The sequence below is a fragment of the Piliocolobus tephrosceles genome, chromosome 6, assembly GCF_002776525.5.
Source record: "Piliocolobus tephrosceles isolate RC106 chromosome 6, ASM277652v3, whole genome shotgun sequence".
NCBI lineage: Eukaryota > Metazoa > Chordata > Mammalia > Primates > Cercopithecidae > Piliocolobus > Piliocolobus tephrosceles.
In genome coordinates, this window is record NC_045439.1 from 21141446 (window position 1) to 21164100 (window position 22655).

The following is a 22655-nucleotide window of genomic DNA, read 5'->3' on the forward strand; positions in this document are numbered from 1 at the left end:
GCTATACTGAATCAATGTGGGTTGCAGAGAAGCCATTTGGAAAACACTTGGATTAGAATTATTTTAGGTTTTCTGATCTGTTGCATACCAAGCAAAGGAAGGTAATTAGCTCTGTGTACCCTGTACATCATGGGAACATATTTACATATGAAAATAAGCCAAGATGCTTAAATAAGGAAATACTGTTTCAGTTACCACATTAATCAGCTTGAAATATAGTTTGTTCATATCCTTCTTGGCATAGAAGTATTCAGTGTCTCCTTATATGTGATTAAATCAACTACATTCAATAAACATTTATTAACATCCACTGTGTTCAAGGCATTTTGCTGAGAGTTACATGCCATAGCCACCAGGTCTTAGTAAAACTTGCAATCAGAATATGGGGTTTTGGGGAATGATGGAATAAGAAAAGTAGAGAAAAATAAGGTTAGAAGATAGGTTTAAGTAATATGCTTTGTGTTTTCAATGTAATATTGGCTGGCAGAATGGGGAAAAGCATCTTAGTGGCATGGGTCTCTGGATAGTTAGCATTTTAGTGCTCTACAAGTTCAGAGAAACTACTCTGGTAACAAACTATAGAAATGATCCCTGAAAGTACAGTCTTGTATAATTAGCATTTTAATGACTGAGATAGAAAGGTGAGGTAGATGGTATTTGATACAGTTTGGCTGTGTCTCCCACCCAAATCTCACCTTGAACTGTAATAATCCCCACGTGTTAAGGGAGGGGCCAGGTGGAGATAATTGAATCATAAGGGCAGTTTCTCTCATACTGTTCTCATGGTAGTGAATGAGTCTCAGGAGATCTGACGGTTACATAAATGGAATTCCCCGCACACGCTCTTTCCTGTCTGCCGCCATGTAAGACGTGACTTTGTTCCTTAATTGCTTTCCGTCATGATTGTGAGGCCTCCCCAACTATGCGGAACTGTGAGTTTATGAAACCTTTTTCCTTTATAAATTACCCAGTCTCAAATGTGTCTTTATTAGCAGTGTGAGAACAAACTAACACAGAATTACAGTGAAAATATTCACTACTTCTCTACACTGGGCCAGAATATGGAGAGGTATTATACTCCTTACCCCATTTAGGTCAGATTTTGTCAAATAACTGCCTTTCATTAATACAACATTCACCATTTCCAAGAAAAAACTTTCAGAGTCCCACTTTCTCTCTGTTCCTTCTGCCAAGTGACTGTTGTGTTCCAGAGAAGAGTTGCTCTATTAGCTTGTTCTGAGAATGGAGGGTCATGGAACAAAGCCACAGGCAAACATGATAAGCAGGAATGTGAATGGGAAATACACCTCTGTGGTTTTAACCCACTAAGGGTTGGAATCTATTCATTACTAGAGAAAAATGTAGTTTAAACCATCTGATACAGGGACAAGACACTTTAGAAGATGCTACAAACACACAGAGAAGACATAGAGACAGGAAATTAAACAGCATTTGATTTAGAGACAAAGAGAGTAAGGGAATTGTACATAGAAGTGTTGTTTGTATTCACATTGCAGAGGACCCTATGTGTCTGAATGCTGGAACTAGTAGTAGTTAATAGCTAACTTAATAGGCAATAAGTTAACACTAGATGATTAAACTAGAAAAATGGCTTCTTAGAGCTATACTTCAGGAAACATTTCTCTGACAGCTGGATGTAGGAAGTATTGTGAAGAGAAATGGGAAGTAGAATTTTGGAAAGACTATTCACTTGGCTATATTTACTAAGCACATCTCCTGTGTCAGACATTGAGAGGGGCATAGGTGGTAGAATGAAGAAGCCATCCTTGCTTTCACAAAAGTTACATTTTAGTAGACAGACAGATATCAAATAATAAAACAAGTAAATAATAAAATTTTCTACTGTTAAAAGTGCTAAGAAAAAAACCAGAATGTTATGGTAGTGAATGATAGAGAAAATTTACTCAGGACCATAAGGACAGCTACTCAACAGCTTCTTAAGCAAATAATATCAGAGGAATGCCTAAAATAGGAGGTGATAATTGGAACCATGGGAATTGCAAGGTTTCAATGACTGTGAAAAGCATTCTCAGACTGATTTGTTGTTTAGTCCAAAGGATAAATTCTCAGACTGATTTGTTATTTAGTCCAAAGGATAAAAGAAAAAGAAGATGCCAATGTTACTGATTTTTTGGGCCTGGATAACTGGCGACTTGGTAGACCCTTCAGCAGAAATAACTATTTTGGGACTGAGTTTCTAAGAGGAAAAGAGACTTCTCGGTGCCAATTATTACGAAGCTAAAATACAGATATGGAGGAAAGATAGGAATGTCCAATGGACACTGGGCAATGTAGGTTTGGAACTGGAGAAAAAGACTGTGGCTAGGAATATTGACTTGAAAATCGAAACTTTAGTTAAATATGAAATATCTAAGGTAGACTGAAGCTTGAAGTTGAATATTTGGTAGTCTGGGGAATAAATGTATTTGAAAAGTTGTTAGAGAGACTAAAGGTAAAACCTGTACAGTATAAAATTTGTGTTAGCCTGTCATTTGAAAAACCAGGAGGTGCAGCCCAAAGAATTTGGCCTACTATGATCTGGGCTCTGACTATCTCCATCTTTGTGATCCTTAACAAGATATCTTATTTCTCAGTCAGTTTTATCATCTATAAGATGGAGATAATAAATTGCATCTTGGTTGGTGCTGGGTCTGAAAGTTTGTGTCCCCCTCAAATTCATATGTTAAAATAACTCCCAGGGTGATGGTATTAGGAGGTGGGGATTTGGGGGAAGGGATTAGGTCATGAGGGTAGAGTCCTTATGAATGGAATTCATGCCCTTACAAAAGAGGCCTCAGAGAGCTACCTGGCCCCTTCCACCATGTGAAGACACAGCAAGAAATTGGCAGTCTGTATCTGGAAGAGGGCCCTCATGAGAACCTGACGATGCTGGCACCCTGATCTTGGACTTCCTAGCCTTTAGAAATATGATAAATAAGTTTCTGTTGTTATAAGCTACCCAGTCTATGGTGTTTTCTTAAGCCAGCCTGAATAGACTAAGGCAGCTGGAAATTTGGGGGAGAATGAAATGACATGACTTATTGAAGTATCTCTCATGGTGCTTGGCACGTAGAGTAGGTTAAGTGTTACTTTCTATTTCCAACATTGTTATCCAGGACTTCCTCATGTCCATCCAATATATCAACAGTTATTTAGGAATCTTACACTATCTGAATCTTGTCAGAATCCCTTTCATAAGATTCACTCTTAGTCCTATCATTTTTTCTATAAAGTGTTTTCTGACTATCCCAGCCTCTTCTGAATTGCTATATCATATATTGTCTATCTTAGTCATTGGCTCACGATTTATCTTTTAGGTCCTGATTCCTTTCCAGATTACAAGTCACTTGCATACAAATGTTGTCTCATATATTTTGAATTCCAGTGACTTTCATGTTATCCCATCTAGAGTGGGAACTTTAAGAAAATAAATATCTTTATTGATGATATTTTTAATATAGTAGAAGTTCTTTCATCTAACCCAAACAGGACCTGTAGTTAGATAAATAATTTTAAAAAATACTATTATAGGTGAAACTTATAAAAAATGTAACACATATACCATAGCAAGTTTATGTCAACTTTAAACAAGACCTGCAAAGTGTGCCAGGAAGGCAGTCTTCAACAGGTAAACCCTAGCATGGGTGCTGTTTATTTCCCCAGTGTGGTGTCTGTGAATGCTGGCTGAGTTTGAACAGCAAGGAATGAGTGTGTAATAATATATTCCGTGTCACTTGAGCTGAAAACTTCAGCATGACTATTGACTCTTCACTTTTTAACCATTCTGTCCCCATGTCTGATAATCACATACTTCTTAATTTTCCATTTCAACATACATTACCCTCATATAAACACTTGTTACCTAACTCTGAGATCATCATCACTTATGTGCCATGTGACTGTTCTCCTCACATCCAGTATCTCCCTTTTATTCATTGTCCACACCGAGGCTTTTCAAATCATTGAGTATTAAAGTTGATACGTCTTCCCAGCTTTGCTCATCTTCTTTGCTTTGAGAACGAACCCTGATACACTGACACGCCGGTTTTCTGTGTCTTTGGACTTCAAGCCAGATATGATTGTTGGTCCAAGTATGGACTCTTAACTCAAACTGAGGCCAAAAGTAACCTCTTTCAGGGACTTAAAATTGGACAAAGACATCAAAACTGTGAGCCGCTCGTGGCTGTCATTGTCAATGTCTGCCTTCCAGGTGAGAAGTTGTGCCAGGAAGATCTTTCAGTGTAGATGACCAAAACTGTCTAGTTCCTCCCCTTTCCTAGGCTTCATTTTTCAATTCTTCACTTCTTTTCCTCTTAAGTTAGCTAGAGCCAGTTTCCTTATTTGCAACCCCATAAATACTATGCATTTGTTTATACTGTGTAATGTAAGCGTAGTTATAATTGTTCTGTTCTCATCATAGATGTTAAATAACTTGTCTTCCATTTAAACAATTTCAACTATTCTTAGCCAGAATATTAAGACTTTCCACTGTCTTCTTTAAAGCTTTAGTGTGACCTTATTCCCTTCACTCTCATTCACACATTTTCTTTAATTATTACCAAGTGTGAGTCTAATATGACCCTACAGAGATGTTGTTAAGAGCGTGAGTCCTGGCATCGTGTAGCCTAAACCAAAACTCTTCTTTTCCAACTTACTAGCTGAATGACCTTGACAAGTTTTATAAATTCTCTGTGCATCAATTTCTTAATCCCTCACATGGGGATAACAATGATGGCACCTACTCATACTGTCATTATAAAGATCAAGTTGTTAATATTCACAAGGATTAGTTCCTGGTACATATTCTAGGTTTAATAAATGTTTCTATGATGATTGTTTCTTGTTCCTGAACTATACTTGGTACCTTTCACCCTCTGAATTTCTTCTCATTGTCCTTCTCTATTTCTAAACAGATTGGTAATATCTATTGCTCAAACCCAGCCCAAATGACAACTCCTCAAAAGAATCTCCCAGAGCTGCCAAATCTAAGTGATCTCTCCTATGAAATTTTCATTGTATTTCATCACACTGTATTAGTCTGTTCTCATGCTGCTAATAAAGAGATGCCCAAGACTGGGTAATTTATAAAGGAAAGAGGTTTAATGGGCTCACAGTTCCACATGGCTGGGGTGGCCTTACAATCATGGCAGAAGGCAAAGGAAAAGTAAAGGCATGTTTTACATGGCGGCAGGCGAGAGAACTTGTGCAGGGGAACACCCATTTATGAAACATCAGATCTCCTGAGACTTGTTCACTACCATGAGAACAGTTTGGGGGAATCCACCCCCATAATTCAGTTATCTCCACCTGGCCCCACCCTTGACATATGGAGATTGTCACAATTAAAGATGAGATTTGGGTGGGCACAAAGCCAAACCATATCACATATCTAATATTTCCTCTGTTCCTGCTGCAGAACAATTTCTGCATTCTATCCTGCTTTATTGTTGTTATATGTGTATATTCCTTATTTTTTTTATTAATAGTCTTTAAACTCAGAGGGGCCCATGTCTCTGCCTTGTGGGTTCTCCACACGTAGCACAATGAAGCAAAGTTCGCAGGTTCAAAAGAGATGTTTGCTAAAACGTAGCGAGAGAAATACTTCACATTTTACCCTCATTCCACCAAGTGAGAAAGAAAGTGTATAAATAGTATCTCTTTTTGATAAAGGAGGGAAATGACTTGCTCAAGTATATTTAATTATTTGGTTACACATCAGGGACTGAAGATCTGATGCTGATGACTTCTCCCAGCCTGCATGGTTCTAATCCATTCCATTTCTGAGCATAACCTTTTGTCCAGCTAACACACACTTAGGTATGGTGAGGAATTGAGGAAATAGTGTTATTGTGATTGGTATTCAACCTTGAACATAAATTTGCGGTTTTAAGTGTACATTTGAATAGACTCCTTAGAAGACTGTGGAGAAAGGTTGTCCTAAAAAGAGAAAGTGAAAATAGATTTGCTGTATGTCATGGAGAAAGTTCACATAGATATTCTTCTTTAACCTTTCCTTCTAGGGTTACTAGGGTTGGACATGTAGGAAAAGGCTTTGTAAACTCAGTGGGAGATTTAAACAAAGCTGTGCCAATTACGGTCTATGAGTACAGTCTCTAGTTAACCCAGGTGTAAAGAGATTTACAGGTCAAAATTAAAACTCATGAATAGGGTAACATGAAGCTTAGCCTGCCCACTATACATACATTCATATTACTGAATATTTTTCTTTCTTAGCACTACAGTGTGTCTAACTTGATGAGAAAATAAAATCACTAAATTACGGTCTTTTTGGCTCCTCAGCTGACCTTTTTCCTTATGAATGTTTTTTAGCGGGAGTTTTGAGCAAAACAAAGGTTGGAAAGAAACACTCCATTATCTTTCATTGCATTTTATTTAAATATTATCGGAGACATTTGTCAAAATAAGAGGAAATGGGATGTATAAATATCTCACTGCTCCCAGAATGTAGGCACAGTTCAGAAAAGATGAAATCAAAACTAATAAGCTAACTAGCTTATTATTGAATCAAAAATTTGCACTCTAATTAAATATAAATAAATAGATGGACTGTAATGTTGAACTTTGACCTTGTTTGACCTACTTTAACAGAAGGACACCTCATATCTTCAATGTCTGCTAACATCTTTTTATTACTGGGTTGCTAGAAATTTCCTTTTCAGAGTTCCACTAACTTTAATTAAAAATAGAACTTCAAAAATTTTCTTATTTTCTTTTTTATTTTTCTTATCCCCAATTTGCCCACAGATCTCTACTTTTGATATCAGTGGTTTATGTTATCCTGACTAAAACTTCATCACGCGTGAGTATTTCCGTGCTGATGATATTTTATAGGTCTCATATTCTGTTATGAATCTAGTAGTCTTAGCTGTGCAATTATCTAAGCAACTAGAAGTTTGAAATCATTATGTTGTGACAAAGCCTTGACTTGCTCCTTAAATTATGATTGAACACTGATTTATTCCTCAGATATCATTGCTATGGTGCTCAGTCTCTAATTGATACAGGTAAAAGTAGAGCTCACTCAAATCTTGGGGGAGAGGGATGGGTTGCTGGTGACAAGCAAGAAGGGATGTCCTACAAGAGCAGATTTAGAGGAGTGAGAATATTAATGACATTAAGGCTCTACCTCTGCTTACCCCATTGCTATGTCACCTCAGTTTTCTTTTCCCTGAGTAACCATGAATTAAAATAAGTCACCTGTACTTATATAGCATAAAAATGAAAAGAGTCTCCACTTTCTCTTCTTATCTTTAACAGTTGCTTAAAGTATTAATTATTAATACTTAATAATCAGTATTACAAAAAGTATTGCTACTGTTTGCCAAATAAACAATTTCATTATCAACAACCTTAGCTATAAACCTAAAGTCTAGGTACAACATAGGGATAAGAAAAAAAAAAAAAAACCCTACATGAATCCTTGAAAATTGTAGCAAAAATAAATTAAATAAAAATAAATCATCAAAGCCCTATGGAGGGTCAACAGAAAAGCAGAAGTAATGGGTTGTTTTGATTCAGTTAAAAATAAGAAATCATGGGGCAGGGCGTAGTGGCTCAAGCCTGTAATCCCAGCACTTTGGGAGGCCGAGGTGGGTTGATCACAAAGTCAGGAGTTTGAGACCAGCCTGGTCAACATGGTGAAACTCCATCTCTACTAAAAACACAAAAATTAGGTGGGCATGGTGGCACGTGCCTGTAACCCCATCTACTCGGGAGGCTGAGGCAGGAGAATTACTTGCACCAGGAGGTGGAGGTTGCAGTGAGCCAAGACCGTGCCACTGCACTACAGCCCAGTTGACAGAGCAAAATTTTGTCTCAAAAATAAATAAATAAATAAATAAGAAATCATTACTTGAACCAAAAAGAAAAAAAATTGCTAGATATAAATGATGGAAATAAGACACAAGAAAATTCAATACCTTTACTTAAGTATGTATTTAATTCAGTAAATTCCATCAAAAGATGTGTATGTCATGTCATGATCATATTTCTTTCCATTTTCCCTGGGAAATTATTTAGTGCATAACTACAGTCACAGATTTGCATGTGGTTTATGACAAAATGAAGAAGTAGAGTGACATTGGTAAATGTGTACAGAGCAAAAGCAGTTTTCTCAGGCCAAATGAAATATTTATTGGCCAAATGAGTTTAGATAACTATGTGCAAGGCCAGATCCATAAGGCTTCAAAATTTTGGATCTCAGTGCTGAGACATCATTTCAGAAGACTCTGTGAAATCAGCAGCATATGCCTTTTTAATTCTTTCTTGAAAAAAAGACCACTCTATCTGTTGCTTCTCAGAAACACACACACACACACACACACACACAAACACATACTCGACAAATGGGTCTTGGATTTATTCAGCTAATACTGCAGAAGAATGGTATTGCATAAATAAACCACAACACCCTGATCTCAAGCAGCCTAAGCTAATCCTGGGTTCTGCCAAATTCAATATATAAATAAATAAAAGCAAACAGAATAGCAAACAAATATTCAGTGAGATATAATTCAACTTTGGAATTAAGGTTTTTTTAAAAAGTACATTGCCCTCAGGCAAACTTATAAAAAAATTTGATTTCCTTCTGGCAAATTTATAAGGAGGGGGAAGAAAGAATCTTTTAAGACTTCATGGTGGGAATCAGCACATTTAGGAATTTGCTGCAGCCATGATTCCAAAAACATGACAGCTTTTAACAAAATCCAGATTTTTAGGACACATCCAAGACTAGTAGTAATCAATTCTGAACTTCAGTTTCCTCTATAAATTGTCCATTTGACAGCTTCATTTGTAAATCTAATATCCCACTCAGCCTCAGCAGGTGATTTTTGAACCCTCTCTGGGATGGTTAATACTCCACGTTAACTTGATTGGATACAGGGTATTAATCCTGGGTGTGTCTGTGTGGGAGTTGCCCAAAAGAGATTCACAGTTGAGTCAGTGGGCTGGGAAAGGCAGAGCCACCCTTAACCTGATGGGCACAATCTAATCAGCTTCCAGCAAGTATCAAGCAGGAAGAAAAATGTGCAAAGGCGAGACAACAGGCCTAGCCACACAACGTACATCTTTCTCCTGTCCTGGATGCTTCCTGTCCTCAAATATTGGACTCCAAGTTCTTCAGTTTTGGGACTCAGACTGGCCCTCTTTGCTCCTCAGCTTGCAGACAGCCTATTGTGGGACCTTGTGATCATGTAAGTTAATACTTAATAAACTCCCATATATATATATCTGGGTTAAAAATCACAAGCATTCACTAAGTTGCTTATTCTAATGAATGGGACTTACCTCCTTTCCTTTTCTCAACCCTCTCATCCAATGCATCATCTAATTCTGTTACCTCTACCTTCAAAATATATCTAAACATGGCTATTTCTCACTATCTCCACTTCTCCACTGCCACCATCCTCCTCAAAGCCACCATTTTCTCCTTTTTCTCCTTCCTGGAATACCAAACTCCTCATTGATCCTCTTTCCACAATCCAGCATGGAAGGCTCCAGATGATCCATTCATCTCACCAACTTTATTTTCCACTAATCTCCCCTTCTGCCTCAGGATTCCAGTAACAAGAACCAGTTTGCCCATCCCAGCCAAGCCAAGCAAAAACCATTGCAGTGGCTGCTCTCATCCTGGAATATCTTTCCCAAAATATCCTGTTATTTCCTTCATTTACTGCGTTCAGCTATTTGGTCAAACATTATTCAAAGGTTCTATCATCTCTGAAGAAGTGACCTTTACCACTCTCTATCTTCTTGTCCTGACATTTGCTGTATTAGGCCCTTCTTGCCTTGCTTAAAGAAATACTGAGACTGGATGATTTATGAAGAAAAGAGGTTGGATTGACTCATGGTTCTTCAGAACTTTACAGGAAGCATGGTGCTGGCATCTGCTTGTCTTCTGGTGAAGCCAGAAGCTCCCAGGGAGCTTTCAATAATGGCAGAAGGCAAAGAGGTAGGAGACACATCACATAGTGAGAGCAGGGGCAAGGGCGAGAGAGAGTGGGGTTGGGAAGGTGTCACAAGCTTTTTTTTTTTTTTTTTTTTTTGAGACAGAGTCTTGCTCTGTCATCCAGGCTGTGGTGCAGTGGTGCGATCTCGGCTCACTGCAACCTCCACCACCTGGGTTCAAGTGATCCTCCTAAGCCTCCCGAGTAGCTAGGATTACAGGCACGTGCCGCCACGCACAGCTAATTTTTGTATTTTTAGTAGAGATGGGGTTTCGCCATGTTGGCCAGGCTGGTCTCGAACTCCTGACCTCAGGTGATCCACCCGCCTCGGTCTACCAAAGTGCAGTGAGCCACCGCACCCAGCCACACAAGCTTTTAAATGACCGAATATCATGAAAACTCATGCACTTTTGCAAAGACATCACCAAGCCATGAGGGATCTGCTCCTGTGGTCCAGTTACCTCCCACCAGGCCCTAACTCCAGCGTTCGGGATTACAATTCAGCATGAGATTGGGTTGGGGACAAATAGCCAAACTATATCGTTTACTTTATACCAATTATCACTACTTGTAATTATCTCTCTCTCTCTTTTTTTTTTTTTGTATCTCTTTCTTCTGTAAGTACCATGAGGTCTGGTAGTCTTGTTCACTTTTGTATCCACAGAACGTGGACTAATGTTTCACCCATAGTAGGAGGAGCATAATCACTTGTACTTTATAAACATCCCTTCAGTGATACCCTATTGCCACAGCACTGATCTATATATGTCATTATGTAATTATTTTTCATTTTCAAGAGCTACTTGAAAGCATAGGCTACTATTTTGCATGAATTAGTTTATATAATTATTCCTTAAGACTATCTAAGAAGAGGATATTGGTTTTTGCTTTATTGATTACGACCCAAAAGTATCTACCCATCATGAAGAACATAAGAATTATATTCTCTATCTTATTGGGAAGTTAATTGGAGGGAAACAGAAACATAGACACCAAGTTTGGCAGATATTTTCCTTCTCAGATAATTGACCATATAACTCATTTGACTGCTTTGGAGGTATAGAGAACATTGAAAGATTATTTTCTTTGATCTCTGCCATATTGTCTTGTTTCTCTGATCCTCCGTTTATTCATCTATAAAGTGGGGCTACTACACTGAGTTCTCAAGGTCCTTTTGATTATTTTAAAAATATACATAAATATATGTTTATTTAAGTGAAGGATCACTGGGCCCCATCCCTGCGCCCATTTTTACCCACAAACACACATGGATACATATATACAACTTCAAATGATATCTGCAAAGCATGCTACATGCCATATTCTTCTTACCCTTTGCTCTATTTCTGTCCTAAAAACACTATTTTGAAAGTAATTCAAAGCCAGGTGCAGTGGTCTGTGCCTGTTGTCCCAGATATTCAGGAGTAGATAGAGAGACCCAGTCTCAAAAACCAAACAAGCAAAAAGAAAGTAATTCAATGTTGATCAAGGGAGAAATAAATGTAAAAGGACCACCTTTGTCTCTTCCCTCTTGCTTCCAACTTTCATCTTCTTTTCTCTGCACAGGTCTCTGGTTTCCCAGGGCTTTTCAAAGCCCTTGATTTGTAGAGCAATGGTTATTTTTCAGAAGTGGACATATTTAAATATGAAAGTTAACTTGGAGAGACACATTATAGATTTCTTGGCAAGGCAAGTCTGTAATATTGCGTTTCCTTGGGAAATGTTATTGACTTTTTCTTCGAATTTGTCTGGTACCATTTTATAAAGTGAAACCTCTGATGGGCAATTGGAATACAGATTGAGATCTGGCATTGCGCTACTTTTCACAGGTCGCTGGTGCTGGGGTGTTTCCCTCTGGATGCTGAGTAAAGGATAGAGAATCACATATGTCACCTTCAGAGTGAAGGATGAGATTCGATTTTGTTGTTAACAGGAGTCCTATTATAATAGTTTCATACTTCAGTTAGAGCAGTGAGACCATGCACAATTATGCAATATTTTTGCTAAGCAGATGTGCCTTTTCAGTATCGAGATCACTCAATTCTTTGAAAGCTCAAGAGCAGAAATGACTTTCTCATAACGTGAGACTTGGGAAATCAAGGCAGTACATCAGCATTTTTGCCCTGAAAACTTTACGCCAGCTTGTTAGTCTGCATGGGGAGAAATATTCAGAACTCATAACAGCACTATTACTCACAGAGAAGAAAATGGTCTGGAAAATGGGCAAGGATGACAGGGGAGGGTCTGCTCCATCTGGACTATGCCTCCAGGAAGATAGCCTACCAACTATCCATGGATGAGGGGGGCCTTAGCCTGTGGTCCCAAAACATGGGACTTTGGAGAAAGCCATTCCTACAAATACAATAAAAGCACAGGGAGGATGCTGCTTCTATAAAAACTACTAGAGGCCAATTCAGTTTCTGAAATGGAAGCTTTGGGATTGAGTTGGGTACTAAGACTTTGCTAAGAGATTTTAGAGATACCCTAGAATACACGCTTTTTGTGTGTGTGTATGACAATGGAACTGATTGTGGCTTTCACAGCATTTAACAATTAGCTCCCATTATCAGTGCTTCCTGTTTCTCTCCATATATACAAGAAACATATTTCTCTCCCAAAGTTGAAGGGCTGCAGACTAGTGGGCCTTATTGGTGAGTTTTTGTTTTAAAATAAGAACACACAGTTTTCAGCTTATTCTGTGCTTAGATGCACAGTGATCTTGCATGCATTTTGCTTAGGTATGTTTCAAGCACTGAATGAATAATTATTATGAAACTCCAGTTATCTGCTTAGAAATTAATGGTTTTCTCCTGAGGAGGGGGATAAATGTTTTCAAAGTAATTTCTTTCCTTCATTATCAATGTTTAGCGGAAATGCGTCTTGAGCACTTAGCTTGCTAGTTCAGAATACATTAAGAGGATGTTTACTCTGAAACTTGACAAAAAGGTTATTACTAAGGCAGGATTAGTTGAGATAAGGGAGCAAATTCCTAGAAATTACTCTACTTTTATCTTCAGTAATACTTCTCTTTAACCTTACGTATAAGAACTTTATCAACTGTGACTGTCAAATTTGGGAGTCACTGAGTCTATAGTTACAACAAAGAGAATTGTTTAAACAAAGATTTATTTATTCATTGGTATATTTATCCATTCAAAAATAAATATATGGCCCAGGCACAGTGGCTCATACTTGTAATCTCAGCTCTTTGGGAGGCTGAGGCAGGAGGATTGCCTGGCCCATAGTTCAAGACCAGGCTGAGCAACATAGAGAGACTCTGTCTCTACAAAAATAAAATTTAAAAATTAGCTGGGCATGGTAGTGTATGCCTGTGGTCCCAGGCTGAGGCAGGAGAATCAATTGAGCCTGAGAAGTTGAGACTACAGTAAGCCCTGATTGCACCACTGCATTCTAGCCTAGATGACAGAGACCCTGTCTTAACAAAAATTAATTAATTTAAAAAGATAAAATAAATACATGTTCTAGGCACTAAGGAAATAATGAATGAAGTAGTCCAATTTTCTATCCTGCTAGAATTTGTGTCACTAGGGATTGTCCTTATTTTTCTTGTGTTGAAATTATAGACCCCAAGAAATTTACAACTAAAAGGTATGTTATGGACATCCATTCAAAGCACTTCAGTCATTGTACAGGTAAATACAATGAGACTCTAGAAGGCGACGTATTACCCAGGGTCTTGCACTGTTCCGTAGCAGGTATTGTAGTGTAATAGCCTCCAGGGCTCTAGGGCTTAGTTTTAATTTCTTAGGGCTGCCATAACAAAATACAATCGAGTGGCTTAAAACAACAGACATTTATGCTCTCACTGTTATAGAGACTACAAAGTGCAAAATCAAGGAGTCAGTGAGGTTGGTTCCTTATGGGGGCTCTCAGGACGAATCTGTTCCATGCCTCTCCTGGCTTCTGGTGATTGCTGCTGTCCTTGGTGTTTCTTGGCTTGCAGTTGTGTCACTGCTTTACCTCTGTTGTCATATAGCATTACCCATGTGTGTCTCCATGTCTCCATGGCCTTTTCATAAGAACACCAGGCCTTGGATTTAGGCCCCACCTTCATTTAGTAAGACCTCGTTTTAGCTTGATTACACCTGCGAAGACACCACCAACCTTCCCACAGCCCCTTAACATGTCCTTTTGGAGGACACACTTCAGCCCACAACATGTCCTTAGTCTTGTGCTCTTTATATACCAGGCTGCTTCTAGCCTTGAAGGAGTACCTGCTATTGTGAATGTTTTGTTTGTTGTTGTTGTGTGTTCTTATTGAGATGGAGTCTCTGTTGCCAAGGCTGGAGTGCAGTGGCGCATTCTCGGCTCACTGCAAGCTCCACCTCCCGGGTACAATCAATTCTCCCACCTCAGCCTCCCAAGTAGCTGGAATTACAGGCGTGTGCCACCATGCTCAGCTCATTTTTGTATTTTTAGTAGAGATGAGGTTTCACCATATTGGCTACACTGGCCTCAAACTCCTGATCTCAGATGATCGCCTGTCTTGGCCTCCCAATATTGTGGAATTTTCATTGTTCACATTAGAAAGAAACTTTGGAGTTCAAGAAAACAATATGGATTTCAAAAATCACTTGTAGTCTCACTTTAAAACACACAGTTGCATATGACTTTGAGCAGTTTATGTACAATGTTTGGAAAGAAGACAAGTAAAATAATAGTGTATTTCTATCATATTGCATTTTTCTTAATTACATACCTAACCCCATTCTGCCTAGTTTTTTAAAGAAATTAAATTTTCAAACAAAAAAGAAAAAAGTCATAATGCTAATTAAGATGAGTGCTTTTCAATTCTAGTACCCCAAGGGAAACCAGTCTTGGTTGTCACTTTCCTGGGGCTTCCTCACGACTATAAATTCTAGGTAGGCTTACTTCCTGTCCTGGAAAGATAGAACTCACTCTTGAGATCCTAGCTCATTTGTAAGGTATTTCCAGAACAGAGGAAAAGTTGTGCCAAGTGTTGCAAATCATATACGATCTGTGACAAGAGACCCTCAAACGATTTCATTTACAAGGACATAAAACATACTGTAATTTGAGCCGTAGTCCTTCAAGAAAGGGATCGGTGCACCATTCCTTCTGCTATGCAATGTAGCCCATGCACAATCTCCTCAAGTTTTTTTTCTGGTTACATTTGCCAAGTCTTTTAATTTTTTTTTTTTTTTTTGCTTTAAAAATGTTTAATCAGGATGATACAACTGACTATAATATTATCTTCCAAATGCCATGGAAAATAAGCATTAAGTGTTGCTATCATAATTTAATTTACCATAAATTAAGCAAAAAAAAAAATCAAAAAGAGTTCATGTCAATTGAAGAAAGGCTCAAAGGAGTTATCAATATACTGCAGATTAAAAATCTGATTTTCCTAGGGGGAATAAAACAAGATTTTAATAAAACAAGATGGATTGTTAAAATAAGACTATTTTATTGAATGTTTGAACCAATTTTCTGGAAAAAATTCACATACCATATCAGACACCTTTTATGCCTTGTTTTGTATCTTCTCAGACTCCCAGCCATTGTTCTAGCTGCTGGAGAGATGGTCATATCTGTGTGATGTCTGATCAACTTCATCAAAGCACAGTCTAGTAGTGCAGATACCTCTTGCCTCCCATATGGGAGTCCTTGTGAAAAGATGACCAACTTGTCTTAGCTTTTAAAAGCAGGAAAGTCCTGCTTTTAGCAATGGGAAGTCTCTTAACCAAGGGTTAAGACTGATGATGCTAGCATCTTAATAAAGACATACGTAACCCCTCAGTCCCAGACACACCAGAACATTTGGTCTTTTTACTGTGGACCTTTAGGCATGAGCCCCCAAGGAATCCAGTTTAATGCCCATGCATATGCAACTTCTAAGTGTGTGTGTGTGTGTGTGTGTGTGTGTGTGTGTGTGTGTGTGTTGTGGGGGATGGGGGTGTTAAACTTCTATGGGGTAAATTTTCATCCAATGAATGTTAGGAGCTGAGTACATTCTTCCTCCTTTCTTCCCTGGTGCTGATTGCTCTGATATGCAGTTCATGCAATTTCTCAGAGAATGGTTTCATAGAATTAAGCAATCAGTTGCATTTAGGGGAACCCACCTGATATTGGCTTTTCTTTCTTCCTTACTATTGTGTACTGAATGTTTATGTCTCCCCAAAACGCATATAACCCCCTATGTAATAGTACTGGACATGGACCTTTGGGAGGTGATTAGGTCATGAGGGTAAAGCCCTTGTGAATAAGATTGATGCCATTATAAAAGAAGCCAGAGAGAGTTCTTACACCCGCTTTGTCAGATGACAAGATGGCCCTCTGTGAACGAGGAAGTGGGTCCTCATTAGACATTGAATCTGCCAATGTCTTGATCATGGAATTCCCAGCTTCCAGAACTGTGGGAAATAAATGTTTGTTATTTAAGCCACTCAATTATGCTACTTTTGTTACAGCAACTTGAATGGACTGACACCCCCTTTGCAGTCTTTCCTATCCCTCCTACTCCCTGGGCTTTTATTCCAGAATGAAGCCCTTGCCTCAGGGTTCACTTTTTGTGAACACAGGCTACGAAAGTTGAGTTGACACAAGAAAGTGAACCTGGAAATAAACCTTCAGGATCAGATGTTGGGATGGGATTACTCATGGCAATAATGATCTCACTGCTGGGATAAATGGTATTTCTATGACCCCTAGCATGCAATAACATCACAATTTCCCAGGCATTTATTCATGGTTAGTTAGGGTATAGTGCAGGAGGAAGGTAAGACGTTGGGCTATGCAGCAGCAGTAGCACTTGAAATATATGCGATATTAATAATTACAAGAATTGTTGAGCAAGTTAATCATTATTAACTACATTGAAAGTCTTAGTAAAAGCATCAGGCTCGGAACAGTCAGTTGTCAAGTCATGATATGCTTTGAAAGTCAATATTGCCCTGTATTATTCTGTTCTCATGATGCTAATAAAGACGTACTTGAGACTGAGTAATTTATAAAAGAAAGGGTTTTAATGGAATCCCAGTTCCACATGACTGGGGAGGACTCACAATCATGGCAGAAGGCAAAGGAGAATCAAAGGCACATCTTACACAGTGGCAGACAAGAGAGCTTGTGCAGAGGAACTCCCATTTATAAAACCATCAGATCTTGTAAGACTTATTCACTAGCATGAGAACAGTATGGGGGAAACTGCCCCCATGATTCAATTATCTCCACCACCCTTGACATGTGGGGATTATTACAATTCAAGGTGAGACTAGGTGAGAACACAGCCAAATCATGTTGTCCGCCATGCTTTGAAAAACATTTTTTTATTCCCTGCAATTACTGAGCATATTATGCTAAAAATCAAGACCAGGTTCTAATTATGAGAGTGGCAGAGTCACAAAAGAAACAAAATGTCCATTCTGAACAGATCTCCTTTGCCAAAGTCAGGAATTATAAAAAGAGTGAATCTCTGGGCCCCAGGATAGGGTATTTGAGTGGTTGATACTGAGAATCTCGAATTCCAAATTTCCTCAAATCCTCTGTGCTGGTATAATCAGTTCCTTCTTCTTGAGAAACCTCCCCTTGTTTTGAGACTTCCCTTGAGGCAGGTGACTTGTAGGATTAGTGGAGGACAACTCCACTAATAGAGGATAGAATTTGGTAGAGAAATTACCCAGCCTCCACAGCCTCTGATAACATTATTCTGACGCATGTCCTGTATTATTTCTCAGAGCATGACCAATGGGATTGAACCCCAGCTGCCCACAGTGATAACTCATTCATAACTCATTCATAAAGGAACAATGTATTGGCACTTCTCCGTTCTCTGACTCACACCAGTTCATTCCTTAGTGTTTACTATTGGAGCAATCCAAACTAAGACACATCAAGGTAGAAAATCTATCATCCCTTCTTCGGGACAATGCAAATGAATTAATGGGCGTGGGGGTGCGGTTAGGAGGAGACTTCCTTTACCTGATTTGGTACCCAGAAAAGCAGAGGGAAACAAATTTGCCAAAGAATCATAAGATACTATGGTTTCAGAAAGCATCTCTTGATGAGGCAAAGCAGAAGAAAGAGAATCTATTGTAAGTTCTCCAGCTATCTGGTTAGTAGAGATAAACCTTCTGTAGCAATCCCTATAGATGTATGGTTTGCCTAACTTGTGATCCATAATAGTAGGTCTTCTGACAATGATAATGGTCATTAAAATTTATTTAGCAATTTGATTTGTGCCAGAAACTGTGGAATGCTCTCTACACATTATTTTGTATAGTCACCACAAAAACCCTGTGAGCTAGGTTCAATTAAAATCCTGGTTTCAGAAATGAGGAAGCTCAACCTTAAATAATTTAATTAAGTCTTGAAGGCTCCCCTGGAAAAAGTTAGGTGAGAGTAAAATAGTGTGAGAAGATTCACTTTTGATAATTAGCCATTTAATTTATCTTCAGAGTCCAAAGGAAATAGGTATTTTTTAACCCTATGCTTGTTGCAGATGAGGAAACAAGCCCAGAAAGTCTTAATAAATTGCCAAGAATCATGCACTGGAGAGGACATTGAAGAAACCAGAACTATGGTGTTCATGACCATCATGTATCCATTGCCGCATGCTACTGATCTGCAAAAGCAATCTCTGCTATTCCAGCTGATCACGAGGCCAATCTTAGTATCAATTTTTTACTGTTTCTTTCAGTATATGCATATGACAAACAATTCAAACTGCAAAAAAGTATAGCATGTAATTCCTACCTCACCCTTTTCTCAGAGGCCCAAACAGTTCATTTATGTTGGATCCCTCCGGAAATTTCCATATCCATATCTATCTATCTATCTACCTACCTTTCTGTCTCTCTCTCGACTTGCACATTATTTGCACATCTTTTTCTTTTGAAACTAACCATATTAGGGATCCTCTGTTACCAGCAGCTGTGGAGCTCTTGTCTGTCTACTTAATGACCTCACCATTCTTCACTCTGTGGAGGTGTTATAATTTAATTAACCAGTCTCCTACTAATGGTCATTTTTGCTTCCTACTCATTTGCTACTGCAAATAATGCTGCAGTTAACAGCCCAGCATATATTTTTGAGCATGTGCATGAGCATATCTGTAGGATAATTTCCTGAGAAGTAATGTCAGAGGATCAAAGGGTACTTCCATTTTTGTCTATTAATTAATCAGTTGATATATTAAACATACTAATTCCCAGGGAACATTTCTGTGACTAATAGGTCGTGACAGCATTTCCTTCTTCAAAGAGGACAGAGGGCATTTTCAGGTGACAGCGGTCTTGGGAGTGTTTGCAGATAAGCACTGCTGCTGCTGGGGATGATTACTCTGGCCTGGTTCAGTTCCTGTTCTTCCCCTGTTCATTGTTTCTTTGCAAGCTCCCCCTGTGCTGTCCCAGGTGCAGGAGGCCATCATGTAAACAGACATTCCAAATACCAGAGCGTCGCCATGGGGTGTAGGGGACCACTGCCAAAGATGAGATTAGTTCAGGAACTGGACACATTCTTGCTGAAGAGAAACACATGACCTTAAATCCATAGCTTAGTATGAGGTTAAAAATTCAAGTATCTGATTTGTATAGAAAGAGGGAATCTGTAAGCAGGCTAAGGAGAATGTGTTCGCCCTAGACATCTTTTAATTTAAAAAAAAATGAAACATTTTGGAAAATCTCAATTGATTTCTTAATTTCTTGTATTGTTTAAAATAAATTGTAAGGAACAAATAAATATATGTAAGGAGTTTTGACACCAAGAAATAGTACAGTTTTATGACTTTGACTTTATTTACAGGGCAAGAATCAGTGAACTTGGCACCCTTAATTTCTTTCTCTCTCTCTTTTTGTTTTTTAATAAATGTCCACTTATTTGGTTCTCACCGTAATTTTACAAAGTACAAAGTACTTACTATGATTGATCCCATTATACAGCCTAGGAACGTGGGTCTTATTATATGAATAGTAAGTAAAAGAGCCCAATTAGAGAACTGTACTCTTTTTTTTTTTTTTTTTTTAAGAGGAGTCTCCCTCTTGTCGCCCAGGCTGCAGTGCAATGGCACGATCTTGGCTCACTGCAACCTCTTCTCCTGGGTTTCAAGTGATTCTCCTGCCTCAGCCCCCTGAGTAGTTGGGATTACAGGCACGTGCCACCACACTCAGCTAATTTTTGTATTTTTAGCAGAGTCGGAGTTTCACCATGATGGTCAAGCTGGTCTCAAACTCCTGACCCTGTGATCCACCTGCCTCAGCCTCCCAAAGTGTTGGGATTACAGGCATGAGCCTCGGTGCCCAGTCAATTTCTTTATCTCTCTTAAACTCAGTGCCCTAATGTGTGTCAAATGCCCAGACTCCTTTACTAGCGCATCTCTTTCAGTTTTGACCCTTGCCATGGCTGCAGGTGAAATCATTTCCAGGAATGTGCCACTCCTCCTTTCCTCCCCTGGGGCTACCTTTGTAAGCTCTCCAAAAATGCAAAGTGAAGATTTCTTTCAAGACTTGTAAAACCCTTCTATGACCTTCTCTTTTTCAATTACTAGCTATGGGTATCTCAGGCTATTGCACAACCATCCCAGAGGCTGTCAGATGGTCTGTTTCCAAGTCCAATAATGAGCTGTCCATTTAGTCAGCTTAATTGTTCTTCTAAAATGAAGTTTTTAAAATTTCCTTTATTGGGTTTGAGTCTTTTTTGTTCCTATTGCTGCTGCTTTCTCTTCTTTAAATGCAGGTTCATTTGACTTCTCAGCTACTCATGAATACATCTCTGCAAGGATCACAGGTTTGCTGGGCAGCAGGGCAGGTGCTATGCAAGTTTCTCCCACACCGTGCTGCCAGTGTACCTCCAACACTCCTGCCTCGTCAGTTGTCCATGCAATTCTGTCAAAGTGTCTGTGGGCTAATATATAGCCCCAGGCAGTTTTAAAGCAGCTTAGGAATTCAGAGGAACCTCTCTGACATAGACAAAGCTGTATTTCCTTCTAGGGGTCTGGATGATTTGAACTTGGCAGAAACATCTGCACCCTGACATGTCTCTGTTAGAATTCCAACCCTCAGTAGACAGGCAGTTATAAAAGGTTTTAAATTGAATACTAGAGAAGGGCTACTATAATACCAAAGCGTGCCCGTATAGAGCTTACCATTTAGATATGTTCGTTTATGCATCAACTTAGTCATTCAATAAATATTTTCTATATATTCCCCAAGCTATAAGTCAGGTAGTCAAGATATAGAAGGACTTCTACTCTTCATCACTTAGTGGACCTAATCTGGAACTTAAAAATAAATCTACTCCTTAAACTTCATTGCAGGAAATTTGTCTATAAACTCTGAAAACAGACCAACAACAAAAAAGGTGAGTATAAGTATTAAATTATATTTGGCATACGCCATCTTAGTCTCAAAAGAGTTTTGCAAACTTGTAATTTGGAAGACATGAGTTGTGCATGCATTAGCATAGCTTGTATTGTCTTAAGATTATTCCAGATTGGTTCCACATTATGGCAGTAAACAAATCAACTTAAATGTCTGTAGTTGTTGCTGTAATTGATCAACTTGTCAAAGCAGAAAGTGAAATAACTCAGACTTGTTGACCTACACTTAAGCTACTTCTGCAGTTGATAACTGAGCTACCTGCTGAGTGGATAGGGACCTGACTGGTGGAATTATGCAGACAGTACCTCTGGGGTGTTGAGTTTCCTTCTTTGAAGACTATCAGGTCCAGAAGTCACATACAACTCCAACTTCCAAGTTTTTCAGCAATAGTTCTTCACAAGTGAGATCACAGTTTCTAAATAAAATAAAAGAATGGACTGGATAAAGAAAATGTGGCACCTATACACCATGGAATACTACACAGCCATAAAAAAGGATGAGTTCATGTCCTTTGCGGGAACATGTATGATGCTGGAAACCATCATTCTCAGCAAACTAACACAAAAACAGAAAACCAAACACTGCATGTTCTCACTTATAAGTGGGAGTTGAACAATGAGAGCACATGGACATAGGAAGGAGAACATCACATACTGAGGCTTGTTGTGGGGTGAGGAACTAGGGGAAGGATAACACTAGGAGAACTACCTAATGTAGATGATGGGTTGATGGGTGCTGCAAATCACCATGGCACGTGTATACCCATGTAACAAAACTGCACATTCTGCATATGTATCCCAGAGCTTAAAGTATTAAAAAAAAAAATGGTAAAACAAAATGGAAATAAACAAACAAAGCCCAATTCCTTTGCCTGTACCCTCAAGGGAAAAGATAACAGAAAAAGAAAAGAGAAATGCATCCCCGTAACAGTCATTTTCTTGAAACATTTTTCATCCCTTTTTCACCCCTTATTTTCAATGTGCCCTCTGACACTCCACCATACCCTGGATGTGAAAGAGAGAATGAATGCAGCTTCTAATAAAACAAATCACCAAAAGTAGCTGAGAAAAACATGGAGCTTCAAAACACAAATTAACAAAAACTAGATACTTGTCTTGCCCTTACCCTCAAAATTTACAATCTGTTGGATAATACTCCGATGATTTGGGGCCTGCTAATTATTTTTTCTGGAATCAAGCAGGAATTTTTCATTGGAGGCCTGCTGTTAGCCAATCAGAGTGAGCGATCCAGGCTGCTTTGATGTAACATAAGTTGGAGAGTAGCAGGTGGCCTTCCCTGCTGTTTATAG

The 22655-nt window shown here is 38.7% G+C and overlaps 1 pseudogene; it reads right to left on the bottom strand.

The window, feature by feature from the left end:
• Positions 1-528: 528 nt before the first annotated feature.
• Positions 529-607, bottom strand: LOC111538376 (annotated as a pseudogene).
• Between the last annotated feature and the right edge of the window lie 22048 nt (positions 608-22655).